At 35.7% G+C, this 11,360-nt stretch overlaps 1 non-coding gene across 1 annotated transcript; it reads right to left on the reverse strand.

Moving 5' to 3' along the window:
- Positions 1 to 2,166: 2,166 nt before the first annotated feature.
- LOC124895839 lies at positions 2,167 to 2,273 on the reverse strand. Its single transcript, XR_007051902.1, has one exon. It is a non-coding gene; the product is annotated as a small nucleolar RNA R71 (small nucleolar RNA).
- Positions 2,274 to 11,360: the final 9,087 nt, after the last annotated feature.

Consider the following 11,360-nt stretch of genomic DNA (forward strand, 5'->3'; position numbering starts at 1 on the left):
TGGTTTGATCATTTTATGGACCACATTAACGTAGAGTTAGTGGAGAGGGAACATCTCTTGTTTAAGCTCACATCGATATTAAAGCATGATCTTGGGCATATTTATATGTCTAATCACCTATATTTACCCATATTTAGACTTGTTCAGAGATAAAAAATGTGATATTCTGATTAAAGTCGAGCCATAAGTGTGTTCCTTATTTAATGGATATGATTAGTGTGTGCAGGATTAAATTTTGATAGAATTGAACATGATTAGACACATTAAGGAGATATGATGATGAAAGGAGAAATAAAGGCCTTGGAACATGACTTCAGAAGAAAATATGAAAGGAAAAAGCTCCAGAATTCTCTTTCAGGAAGTCACCACATGTCGCGGTGGAGGTGAAATAGGAAATTGTCACTATCCAGTACCTCACCACGATTCCACCACATCACGGTGAGTGTCCAATCCACAATTGTCACTAAACAGAGTCACACTGCAATTCCACTACTTCACAGTAAGAATGGAAATGAGAAGACTGCCGTGACGCAGTAAGAGGAAAAAGAGCATTTTTCACCTTAGCTATAAAAGTAAAAATTCAATACAATTTGGAGACACTTTGGGAATCATAGTAGCGGCGGAAAAAACACAAAATTCTATCTTTTAGGGTTCTTAAAATTTATTTTGAACTCCTTTACTTCAAGATTAATTCTTGGTATGATTAATTACTTATTTTTTATGTTGAATTCAAACATGAGTGGCTAAACACCCTTGTTCTGGGGTTCAGGCCAAGAACTTGATTACTCTTTGATATTCATTATCGCAATTTCTTGTTGGATTATCATATGAGTTGTTATTAATTTCTTTATCTTACTATTTTAATGAGTGGCTACTAGTAGAATAAATTTATATTTTTATTTGAATCCGAGAGGAGAATCATAGAATAAAATAAAGGAATTAATGAGAAAGGTTCTTATCCTTTTTAAAATAAGGAGTTTGAATTAGCACTTAGGATAAGGATATACCTAGGAGCCTTATTTAGATCAATTGCAAGAAGAAAGTTGTATGCATCAAGATAAATTGTTGCGTCTTGGTGGGAGTTGTAGTTGTAATATTCAGATAAGTACAAGATTTGAGGTCGGGAGAACAAAATCATACCATAAACCTTGCGAATCAATAACTTGATAACAAACTAGAATGTGATAAGAAGACAGAATTGTGTGATTATTAGATGTTACTCAACCCAAATTCTCATCATTACTATTTACAACTGTTGCGTTCTTTGCTATTGTCAAAAATTGCTATTTCTTATTTATTTACATTTTTGTTCACAATTTCAAAATCATCGTGATACTTTACAACACTTAATATATCATTCTCTAGAACTAAAATTTGTTAATTTGCTAATTGCTTAGTCTTCGTGGGAACGATATCTAACTATCTAAGTCACTATATTACTTGTATGATCACGTGTACTTACATGTGCAATTGAAGGCAATGAGGTTTTAGACCCGTTGCCGGGGACTAGCATAATTAGTAATTTGTTAAATTTTTGGTTTTTGATAATAAGTTTAAGTGTTAATGACTTGATCTTAGCGACTGAATATTTGCAGTTTTATCTAAATACAGGACTGGTGAGAGATAAAGAGTTGGTAGAGCCTTTTGCAGAAATAGAATTGATGTTTCAACAAAGAAGAAGATCTAAAAATCCCATTCAACAGGTTCAAATGGCTGGAAGAAGAGATCCTAATATGGTTGATCCAAATAATCGTGTTGATCCAAAAGCCAGACATGTCCCAGCTTCGATTATCCCAGCAGTTCTTGCTCAACTAGCTACTAGACCTGTTCACAAGGTGGCAATCCCACTCATGAACCATGCGACTAACAGTACTCGCAAGCCTGAGCTAGGTGGTCAGTTTGAATTAAAGCAGATATGGTGCAGTTACTGAATTTGGCAGGGAAATATTCTGTCCTTATGAATGAAGACCCACAGCAGCACATATAGACCTTCATGGAAATAAGCGATACTTATATTCCTATAATATTAGACTAACACTCTTCCCTTTTTATTTAATTGGGGAAGCGAAGTGGTGGTTACATGATGAACCACCACTCTCCATCACTTCTTGGGAAGATCTAGCTCAGAAGTTCCTTATTTGATTCTTTCCATCTGGAAAGACTACGCAATTGAGAAGCGAGATTCTGAGTTTTAGATAAAAAGAAGGATAGAATCTCTACCAAGCTTGGGAGTGATTTAAAAACACGCTCAGAAATTTCCCTCACCATCATCAGTCTAATGATGTTCTTATTCATACTTCCATTGTAAGGCTAAAGTGAAATACCAAGATTCTCTTGGATTCAGCAGTAGGTAGGGAAGCTCGTTGGATTACTTCTCTATTTACGGTAATTCCTTTGATGTATGATTATAGAATATAGATCGAGTCCTAGCTCATTATGAAGAGACAAATCCTACGCTGGATTGGGAAAATGCCACTTTTTGGTTAAGGAAGGAATAGTCCTTGGCAATAAGGTGTCATGTAGAGGACTGGGAGTAGACAAAGCCAAAATTGAAGTGATTGAAAAGATACAACTTCTAGTTACAGTGAAGGGAGTCTGAAGTTTCTTGGGGAATGCAAGCTTCTATAGATTTTTTATTCAAGATTTTTTGAAGATTGCAAGACCTATGCGTAAATTGTTAGAAAAAAAAAGCTAGGTTTGATTTTGGGGTTGATTGAAGCAAAAGTTCACAGAAGCACCCATCTTGATTTATCCTTGGGAATTGCCATTTGAACTAATGTGTAATGCCAGTGATGTAGTTGTGGGAGCAGTTTTTGTGCAGAGAAATACAAGGAATTTTGCTCTATTTATTATTCTAGTAAATTCTTGAAACATGGCCAAATAAATTACACAGTCATGGAAATGGAGATGTTAGCACTTGTTTATGCATTCGAGAAACTTAGATCATATTTGGTGGGAACTAAGGTAATTGTTCACACTGAACATGCAACCATCAAGTATTTCTTAAATAAAATGGATGCCAAGCCTCGATAGATCAGGTGAATTTTATTGCTGCAAGAATTTGACTTAGAGGATCGTGATCGAAAAGGAGAATAAAATCAAGTTGCAGACTATTTTTCAAGGCTATAGACTCATGAACATATTGCTAATGACTTTTTCCACGTTTAGGAAGAGTTTATGGATGAAAAATTATTGTCTCTTGGTGCGTGTGACCTTCCATGGTATGCAGATTTTGTGAACCTATTCGTGTGTGGGGTTTACCCTCTTGAAGCTACCACTCAACAAAGAAAGAAATTGTTTCATGATTCTCGTTCTTACATATGGGACGAGCCATATCTTTTCAAGTAGGGTCCTAATGGTATTGTACGAAGATAGGTTCCAGAAGCTGAATTTACATAAGTGCTACAAAAGTGCCATTCATCTCCTTGTGGTGGCCATCATAGGGGTGAACGAACTTCCCGAAAAGTCGTACAATCTAGTTTCTTTTGGACAAGATTGTTTAGAGATGTCGTGTCTTTCGTGAAGAGTTTAGATCAGTGCAAGAGTTTAGGTACAGTTTTAAGGTATCATGAGATGCCCCTAAATAATATTCTTGAAGTTGAAACATTCAATGTTTGGGGGATAGATTTTATGGGACTATTCCTACCATCCAATGGAAATTTATATATTCTTGTGGCAGTTGATTATGTATCTAAGTGGGTGGAATCCACAACTTTCCCACTAATGATGCTAGAGTGGTATTGAAATTTGTGAAGAAGGACAAATTCTCCCAGTTTGGCACTCCCAGAGCTATCATGTGTGATGGAGGTACATATTTCGTTAACACTTGGTTTGAGAATCTTTTAGATAAATATGGTGTTAGGCACTAGGTTTGCACTACGTACCATCCTCAAACAAGTGGTCAAGCTGAGGTATCCAACTGAGAGATAAAGTAGATACTACAGAAGAATGTTAATGGGCAATGGAAGGATTGGGCCAAAAGTTAGATAATGCATTGTGCGCGTATAGTACAACTTATAAGATACCCATAGGGACCTCCCCATATCGCTTGGTCTACAGTAAATCTTGCCATATGCCTATAGAGCTGGAACATCAAGCTTATTAGGCCATGAAAAACTGAATCTTGATATGAAGGCCGTGCGAGAGAAGAGATTGTTATAGCTTGTTGAACTTGATGATTTTTATCTCCATGCTTTTGAGAATGCCAAACTGTACAAGGAAAAGCCCAAGAAATGGAATGACATGCATATTCAAGATAGAGTGTTTGAACACGAACAATTTGGTTTGCTATACAATTCAAAGTTAAAGTTGTTTCCGAGTAAATTCGGATCTAAGTGGTCTAGAATTTTTTAGGTGGTGTGAATAACGCCTCATGGTGCAGTTGAATTGTGGAATAAAGAAAAGACTGAGAAGTTTTTTGTGAATGTAAAATGTGTGAAGCATTATTGGGCTGATCATGGAGATAAGAACAATGTGTCCATCATATTTGCCGATAAGTGAGACCGAGCTAAGTCATTCTACGACGTAAACAAAGGTACTACATGGGTGGCTACCCATAAATGTAATGTAACAGCGTAGTTCTAATATGTATTTAGATTTTTAGAATAGAAAAAAAAGTAAAAATACAAAAAGATGAGTCATGCCACGACAAAAAATAAGGCGCTACGTGGGACGAAACCCACTGGTTCTTATGATTTTTTGTTGTTTGTGTTTAGTATGCAGGGATGAGAGTATTGAAATTGAGGATAATACCACATCCAAGGAGGCATTCAGTTTTACATTATTTAAGTTTTGTGCAACATCAGGTAAGAAAGTGGGTTGAAAAATGCAATAAAAATGTTGATTTTTATGTCACCGCATTGCAGTGAGATGACAATCCACAATTGTCAAATTCTAGTGGGTCATCGCGATAACACTGCATTATGGTGATGGATTAAAACACAAAAAAATTGCTAATTTAATGGTCACCGCATTGTGGTGAAGTCCCAAACCACAATTATCACTTTCCAAAACCTCACTGCGATTCCACCGTATCACAATGAGGGTAAAATGTGTAATTTTTTATAAATTAAATTGGGTTCAACCCGACCTGACCTATAAATACCCCTAAACCTTACAACCTCTTATTTTTTCTCTTTAACCGCTGCTTCTTAATCCCCTAACACAAAAAATTCTCTTTCAATTTTCCTCAATGCTCAATTCTTACCATTAACACGTAAGGCAAGTTTCAATTTTTTTAAATTTTATCTTTATCTTGATGAGAATTTTGGTATTATTGGCTAGAATAGGTTTAGTTGTGAATGATTCACTTGAGTGTAGTACCTCATGCCGCAATTATCATGAATTTATTATGAATTGTCAGTCATTTTGTTCATGATTATGTAATCCATTGTTAAATAAGTGTGTTATGATAATTTGATACATATTGGAATAAAGTGTGTTACGATATTTGTTTGGTGATGGGTGTTAGTATTGAGTTGGTGTACCTTGATTGATGTAAATATCTATGGTGGGGCGTGAGTTGCTTAAACTATGTATGTGTCCATGTGATTAAACTTTTGGGGGTATTGTGTTTTGTGCACATTTGTCAGGGTAGCAATCTTGTGGTAAATTATACATTTTGTCAAAGTGTACTCATTGTTTGAATTTGTTTAATATGGGAGGTGTCATATTACAAAGAAGGGAAGTCTGGGTACTTTACTTTGCAATAATGCACATTAAACTGAAGAAATAAGCGTGGGGTAAACCAACTGGTGCTAGGTTTGTGAGATATTGACTTTTAAATTCTTATCGATAGAAGGCATATAGAGTTGAAATAAGGGTAGAATTTGGGTTGAATATGCGTGATTGGGTCATTCCTGTAATAACTTGTACACTTTTCTCATCGACTCCTATTTTTTATATATAATATTGTTAATGAATGTGAAAATTTGAGAGTCGTCTGTAAGTGTATCACCTCGAATTAACTTGATGTAATAGATTAAGGGACATAACTGTGGATAGCTGTCAGTGATTGATTTTGTTAATGACTTACTAGGATCCTAAATATTTTTGGCATAACTATATTTGGCGATGATGTATTGAATAGGGGAAGTCTGAGTACCCCGTTCTTACATATGAGCAACTTAGTTAGCACCCATATGTGGGGTGACGTTGTCACTTGTCCAAAATCAGTTGTGGTTAGCATAATCTATGACATGGTTAATGATCTGTCTATTGCATGTTTTGAATCAGAGGAATTATGGATCGGACACAACTAGAACTCAAAGGGAAAGTTGGTACTTCTGAGCCAGCTAGAAAATGAAATAGGCAGCTCAAGAGGCAAATTGATAGAGTGCCCCATGCTCCACTAGTCTCGCATGGTCAAACACAGAGATTTAGGTTTAAGGCAATCAAGCAAGCAGACAATAAGTGTTACATCAAACATATACCTGAGGTGTTTATTATCGGGCTAGCCTGCAATGGGAAAACCCAAGTATGGTATATCATCTAGAATAACTGAACATGACTTTCATATTTTATCAGCCAACAGAGTTCCATTTGCGTCTCGTATGCGAGTTTTATGCCAATTTGGATCCACGGGACCCACTTCATGAAGTGAAAGTTCGGGATAAAGTGGTGAGATTTACAATAGAAGATATCAATAACTTGTTGGGGATACTCGAGGCAGATGGAAACCAGTTAAGGCAGATGATCATCACTGTAAACTATCTTCTTATCAAATATTTTCTTTGTGGTACTCGTTTGGCTGCTAGGAGGTCTAGACAGTGAGGCACGGGTCGTTACCCCTCATTACCATATGCACAGATGAACAAGGATGCTCGTATGTAGGGACACATTATGAACCATTGCATTATCCAAGGCAAACATATGAAAGAGGTTACACATGATTGGTTATGTTTGATTTATACTCTAATATGTGATGATGTTGAAATAAATGTGGGCCAGGTGATATTTTTTACTATGAAGAAAGTGCACTATATTGAGGGGTGTAGCTATGGCTTTGGGGGTTTGCTGACTCAATTTTTTAGGAGGCACCAAGTCGGGGAGGAGGAGTTAGATTATATACCTGTGGCAGATAGTGCCCTATTGATGTCGCCATATCTAGGAGCACAGTTGGGTTCTAAGGCCCAATTCTTACTATTGCAGAGCATCAAGCTCGAATTGATGAAATCACTGGGAGAATGTATAGCTTACAAATGCTGCAGCTGCGGGTTGGGGGAAGAGAAGCTATAAATAAAGAGATTCGTGCTGTAGATTTGGATTACCCCCTTGGACATCATGCTAGGACATTTCTAAGGATTGGGCTAGAGTTCGTTGAACCGTTAAATAATGATATACCTATAGATGAAGAAAGACAGGGGTAAGACTCGGATATAGAGTCTAATGATGATGAGCAGTCTGAGGATGGTGATGCAGATGTTGTTGATAGGGCAGAGGATGATAGTGATGATGCTAATACTGAATAGGATGATATGGTTGATGCCTCAGCAGGGAGTATCTAGCCACCTCACTATTTGAATTTAATTGTAAGAACTGGGACTATTCTTCATTTAAGTGTGGGGTGGTGTCTCACTTCTTATTCTTCTTCTACTTCTTCTCATTATCTCTGTATCTTGGTATTTTAGTTTGTGTTGGTTGGATAGTTTTTATCTTACTTTTCTTCTGTTTTGGGATGTTTTTATTTTTTGTCTTGTTGGATGTTATTAATATCTATTCGGAATATTATGACTATAATAATTAGTAAGTTTGAGGTATGGGTTATTGCAAGCCCTCAAGGCATTTTTCTCATATTTCTTTTAGTTTTAAGTGTTTGCTTTTATTATATATGCCCTCCTTGGATATATCAGTTTGAAGTATTTTATTTTCTCCATTCTTTGAAATTCTCCTCTTTACCCTCAAGGTAATTCAAAATAAATTGTCATAGCTAGTTGTCCTCCCCTATGATAGATAAATGATGACCTTCATTAGGGGAGTTAGTCTTTAGAAATTGAGAATTGATAAGAGTCCAATTATTACTTTTGATAAATGCTGGGCCATTTTTATAGTGACTTTGAACGAATTTGTTTTAAAACAAAAGAAAAAATGAAATATTTTTAGATGCTAAATCTTAATAGGTGTAATATAATTTGTTGGCTTAATGTTGAATTTGACAAAGAACAAAATCAGGAATCGTAAGGATCCGATTTGATTCCATGCATGCACCATGAGTGTGAGTGTTTGTTTTTATCTTACATGTATAGGAATGTCTAGAACTTTCCCTGTGTGTTTTCAAAGAGAAATAAAGGGTGTTGGGTGTATGAAGTGATTTAGGCATTTATTTATAGCCTAATTGTAAAGACTTTTTTTACCTACACTTATGCATGTCCATAGTAAACCCCTTTGAGCCTATAACCTGATTTTTTTTGTAGTCTTGTACTTAGCCTAATCCCTTATTTAATAGACCTTAATTTGATCCAAAACTCCTATGCGCTTTAGTATCAAAAAGTAATTGAGTAAGGAGTGTGAAATGAAGGAGGAAATATGTGAAAGTGAAGCCCCAAAATTGTAAGTTATTGGTGCATAAAATTGTGTGGTTGGGAGAGAAAGAAATTGTTCTAAAGGAAGTTCTTTTTTTTTTTCCTAGTTGGGTTATAATGAACCTATTTTGGCCCTGGTTCGTTTCAGACAATGTGTAACTCAACTAAGACAAGTAGTTCTAGTTAAGGGTGGCTATTGTAGGGGTGCGTAACAGTAAATGGGTGTAAAGAAGAATGGGAAATTGAATCATGATATAAAAGAAAAATGTTCCCACCATAGTTTATGTTAATCTGCTTAATGATATTGGGGTGAAACAAATAATGTGTAAAGATAATAAAGTGATAGTTGGGTTGATATGATGTGATTTCAATTAAAGATTAACATGTATTAAAGCACTTAGGGAGATTAGTCACTATTTCTTAAATAGTTCCTACCTGTCACTTAGCCTACATTGTAACCATGAAAGACCTAATTGATCCTAAATTTCAATAGCCAACTATTAGTAGAGTATTACACTAAGGGCAGGCTTATGGTTCATTATCTATCATGTATGAATTCATTGCTGAGAGTGAATGATTGAATTTTGATATTCCCTTATGAGAAATAGTGGAATTTTGGGTGGTATGGGGAAACTTTCTTGTTGTGAGGGTGCATGATGATGAAAGTCTGGATTACTTAATGTGTTGTTTTATTTAGTGATTTGATTATGTTTTCCAACACATCACATGTCACTATTGAGATGATGATGTTTGAAATAAATTGTTCATCTGCATAAAAGTATTCTTGACATGTTTTGAGATGAAGAGTGATTGTTATAAATTGTAAGTGCCCAATGCAAGTATAGCTCTTAGGTTGTAATGTGAAGCTTAATTTGGTATCATGTTTGTGATTGTTTGAGGAAGAACAAGGTTCTAAGTGTGTGTAGGTGATCTTGGGCGTATTTATATGTCCAATCACCTATATTTACCTATATTTAGACTTGTTCTGAGATTGAAACGGTGTTATTCTAATTAAAGTCGATCCATAAGTGTGTTCCTTATTAAATAGAAATAATTACTGTGTGCGGGATTAAATTTTGATGGAATTGAACGTGATTTGATGCATTAAGGAGATATAACGATAAAAGGAGCAATGAAGGCCTTAGAACATGGCTTGGGAAGAAAATATGAAAGGAAAAAGCTCCAGAATTCTCTTTCAGGATGTCATCGCGTTGTGGTAAAGAGATAATCACTACTGCTCGTGTTTGGAAGCCCACTGCATCGTGGTGGAGGTGAAATGGGCAATTGTCACTATCCATAACCTCAACGCGATTCCACCGCATCGTGGTGAGGGTCCAATCCACAATTGTCACTAAATAGAGTCTCACCATGATTGCAATGCATCGCAGTGAGAATGGCGATGAGGAGGCTGTCGCAACGTAGTGAGAGAAAAATGTGGGTTTTTCAGCCTAGCTATAAAAGGAAAAATTCAATACAATTTGGGGACACTTTGGAAAGCATAGTAGGGCAAAAAAATACAAAATTCCCTTTTTAGGGTTCGTAAAATTTCTTTTGAACTTATTTACTTAGAGATTAATTCTTGGTATGATTATTTACAAATTTTTTATGTTGAATTAAAACATGAGTGGCTAAACACCCTTGTTCTGGGGTTGAGGCCAAGAACATGATTACTCTTTGATATTCTTTATTGTAATTTCTTATTGGATTATCATATGGATTGTTCTTAATTTCTTGAGCTTACTGTTTTGAAGAGTGGACACCATTAGAATAAATCTATATTTCAATTTGAATCCATGAGTAGAATCGGGGACTAGAACGAAGAAATTAAGGTCAAAAGTTCTTATCCTTTTATCAAATAAGGGGTTTGGATTAGCACATAGGATAGGGATATACTTAGGAGCCTTGTTTGGTTCAATTTTAAGAAAGAAGTTGTATGCATCTAGATGAATTATTTCATCTCTATAGGAGCTATAGTTTAAATATTCAGATAGATAAAAAATGTGAGGTCGGGAGACCAAGATCATACCATAAACTTTGCAAATCAATAACCCGATAACCAACTAGAATGCAACAGAAAGATAGAAATATATGATTGTTAGATGTGCCTCAACCCTGGAATTGTCATCATTACTGTTTACAACTGTTGCGTGCTTTGATGTTGCCAAAAATTGCTATATCTTATTTATTTATAGTTTTTTCACAATTTCAAAATCATTGTGATACTTTACAATAGTTAATATCTTCTTTTCTAGAACTAAAGTTGGTTAATTTGATAATTGCTTAGTCCTCGTGAAAACGATATCTGACTATCTAAGTCACTATATTACTTGTTCGATCACGTGCACTTACGTGTGTGTTTGAACGCAACAAATCAAATTGGGGTTTCTAGAGAATTTCCTAGTGATGGCCAATTCAGATGTCTTGTTATCTAGGGGAGGCTATTTAAACATGACATTGTGATCCCAACACCTATGCCAAATATTAATAAATACAAGCTACATCCTTAGCAACTAAGTGCATAGAGACACCACCCACAATACTGGTGAATAGATTACCTTTAGAAGTACTATTTGTACAGAAATCCTAGAACTCAGGCCAAACAAATTTACGTTAAGTCTCTCCTTGAAGAAATATGGAAGACCAGTCTTGGAACTAAATTTTTCTCAAGGGTATGGCCATTTCAGCTCCAACAAACAAAGTAATGACATGTCCTTGAATGAATGACTTTTTGTGGAAGTTTAAGACATGCTATAGATGTGAATTAATATGCTCGGAGGTGTCAATATCAGTAGAGGGAGGAACATCATCCTCAGTAGCTTCAAGATAAGAGGATGGAACATG

The sequence above is a fragment of the Capsicum annuum genome, unplaced genomic scaffold (genome assembly GCF_002878395.1).
Source record: "Capsicum annuum cultivar UCD-10X-F1 unplaced genomic scaffold, UCD10Xv1.1 ctg998, whole genome shotgun sequence".
Taxonomy (NCBI): Eukaryota; Viridiplantae; Streptophyta; class Magnoliopsida; order Solanales; family Solanaceae; genus Capsicum; species Capsicum annuum.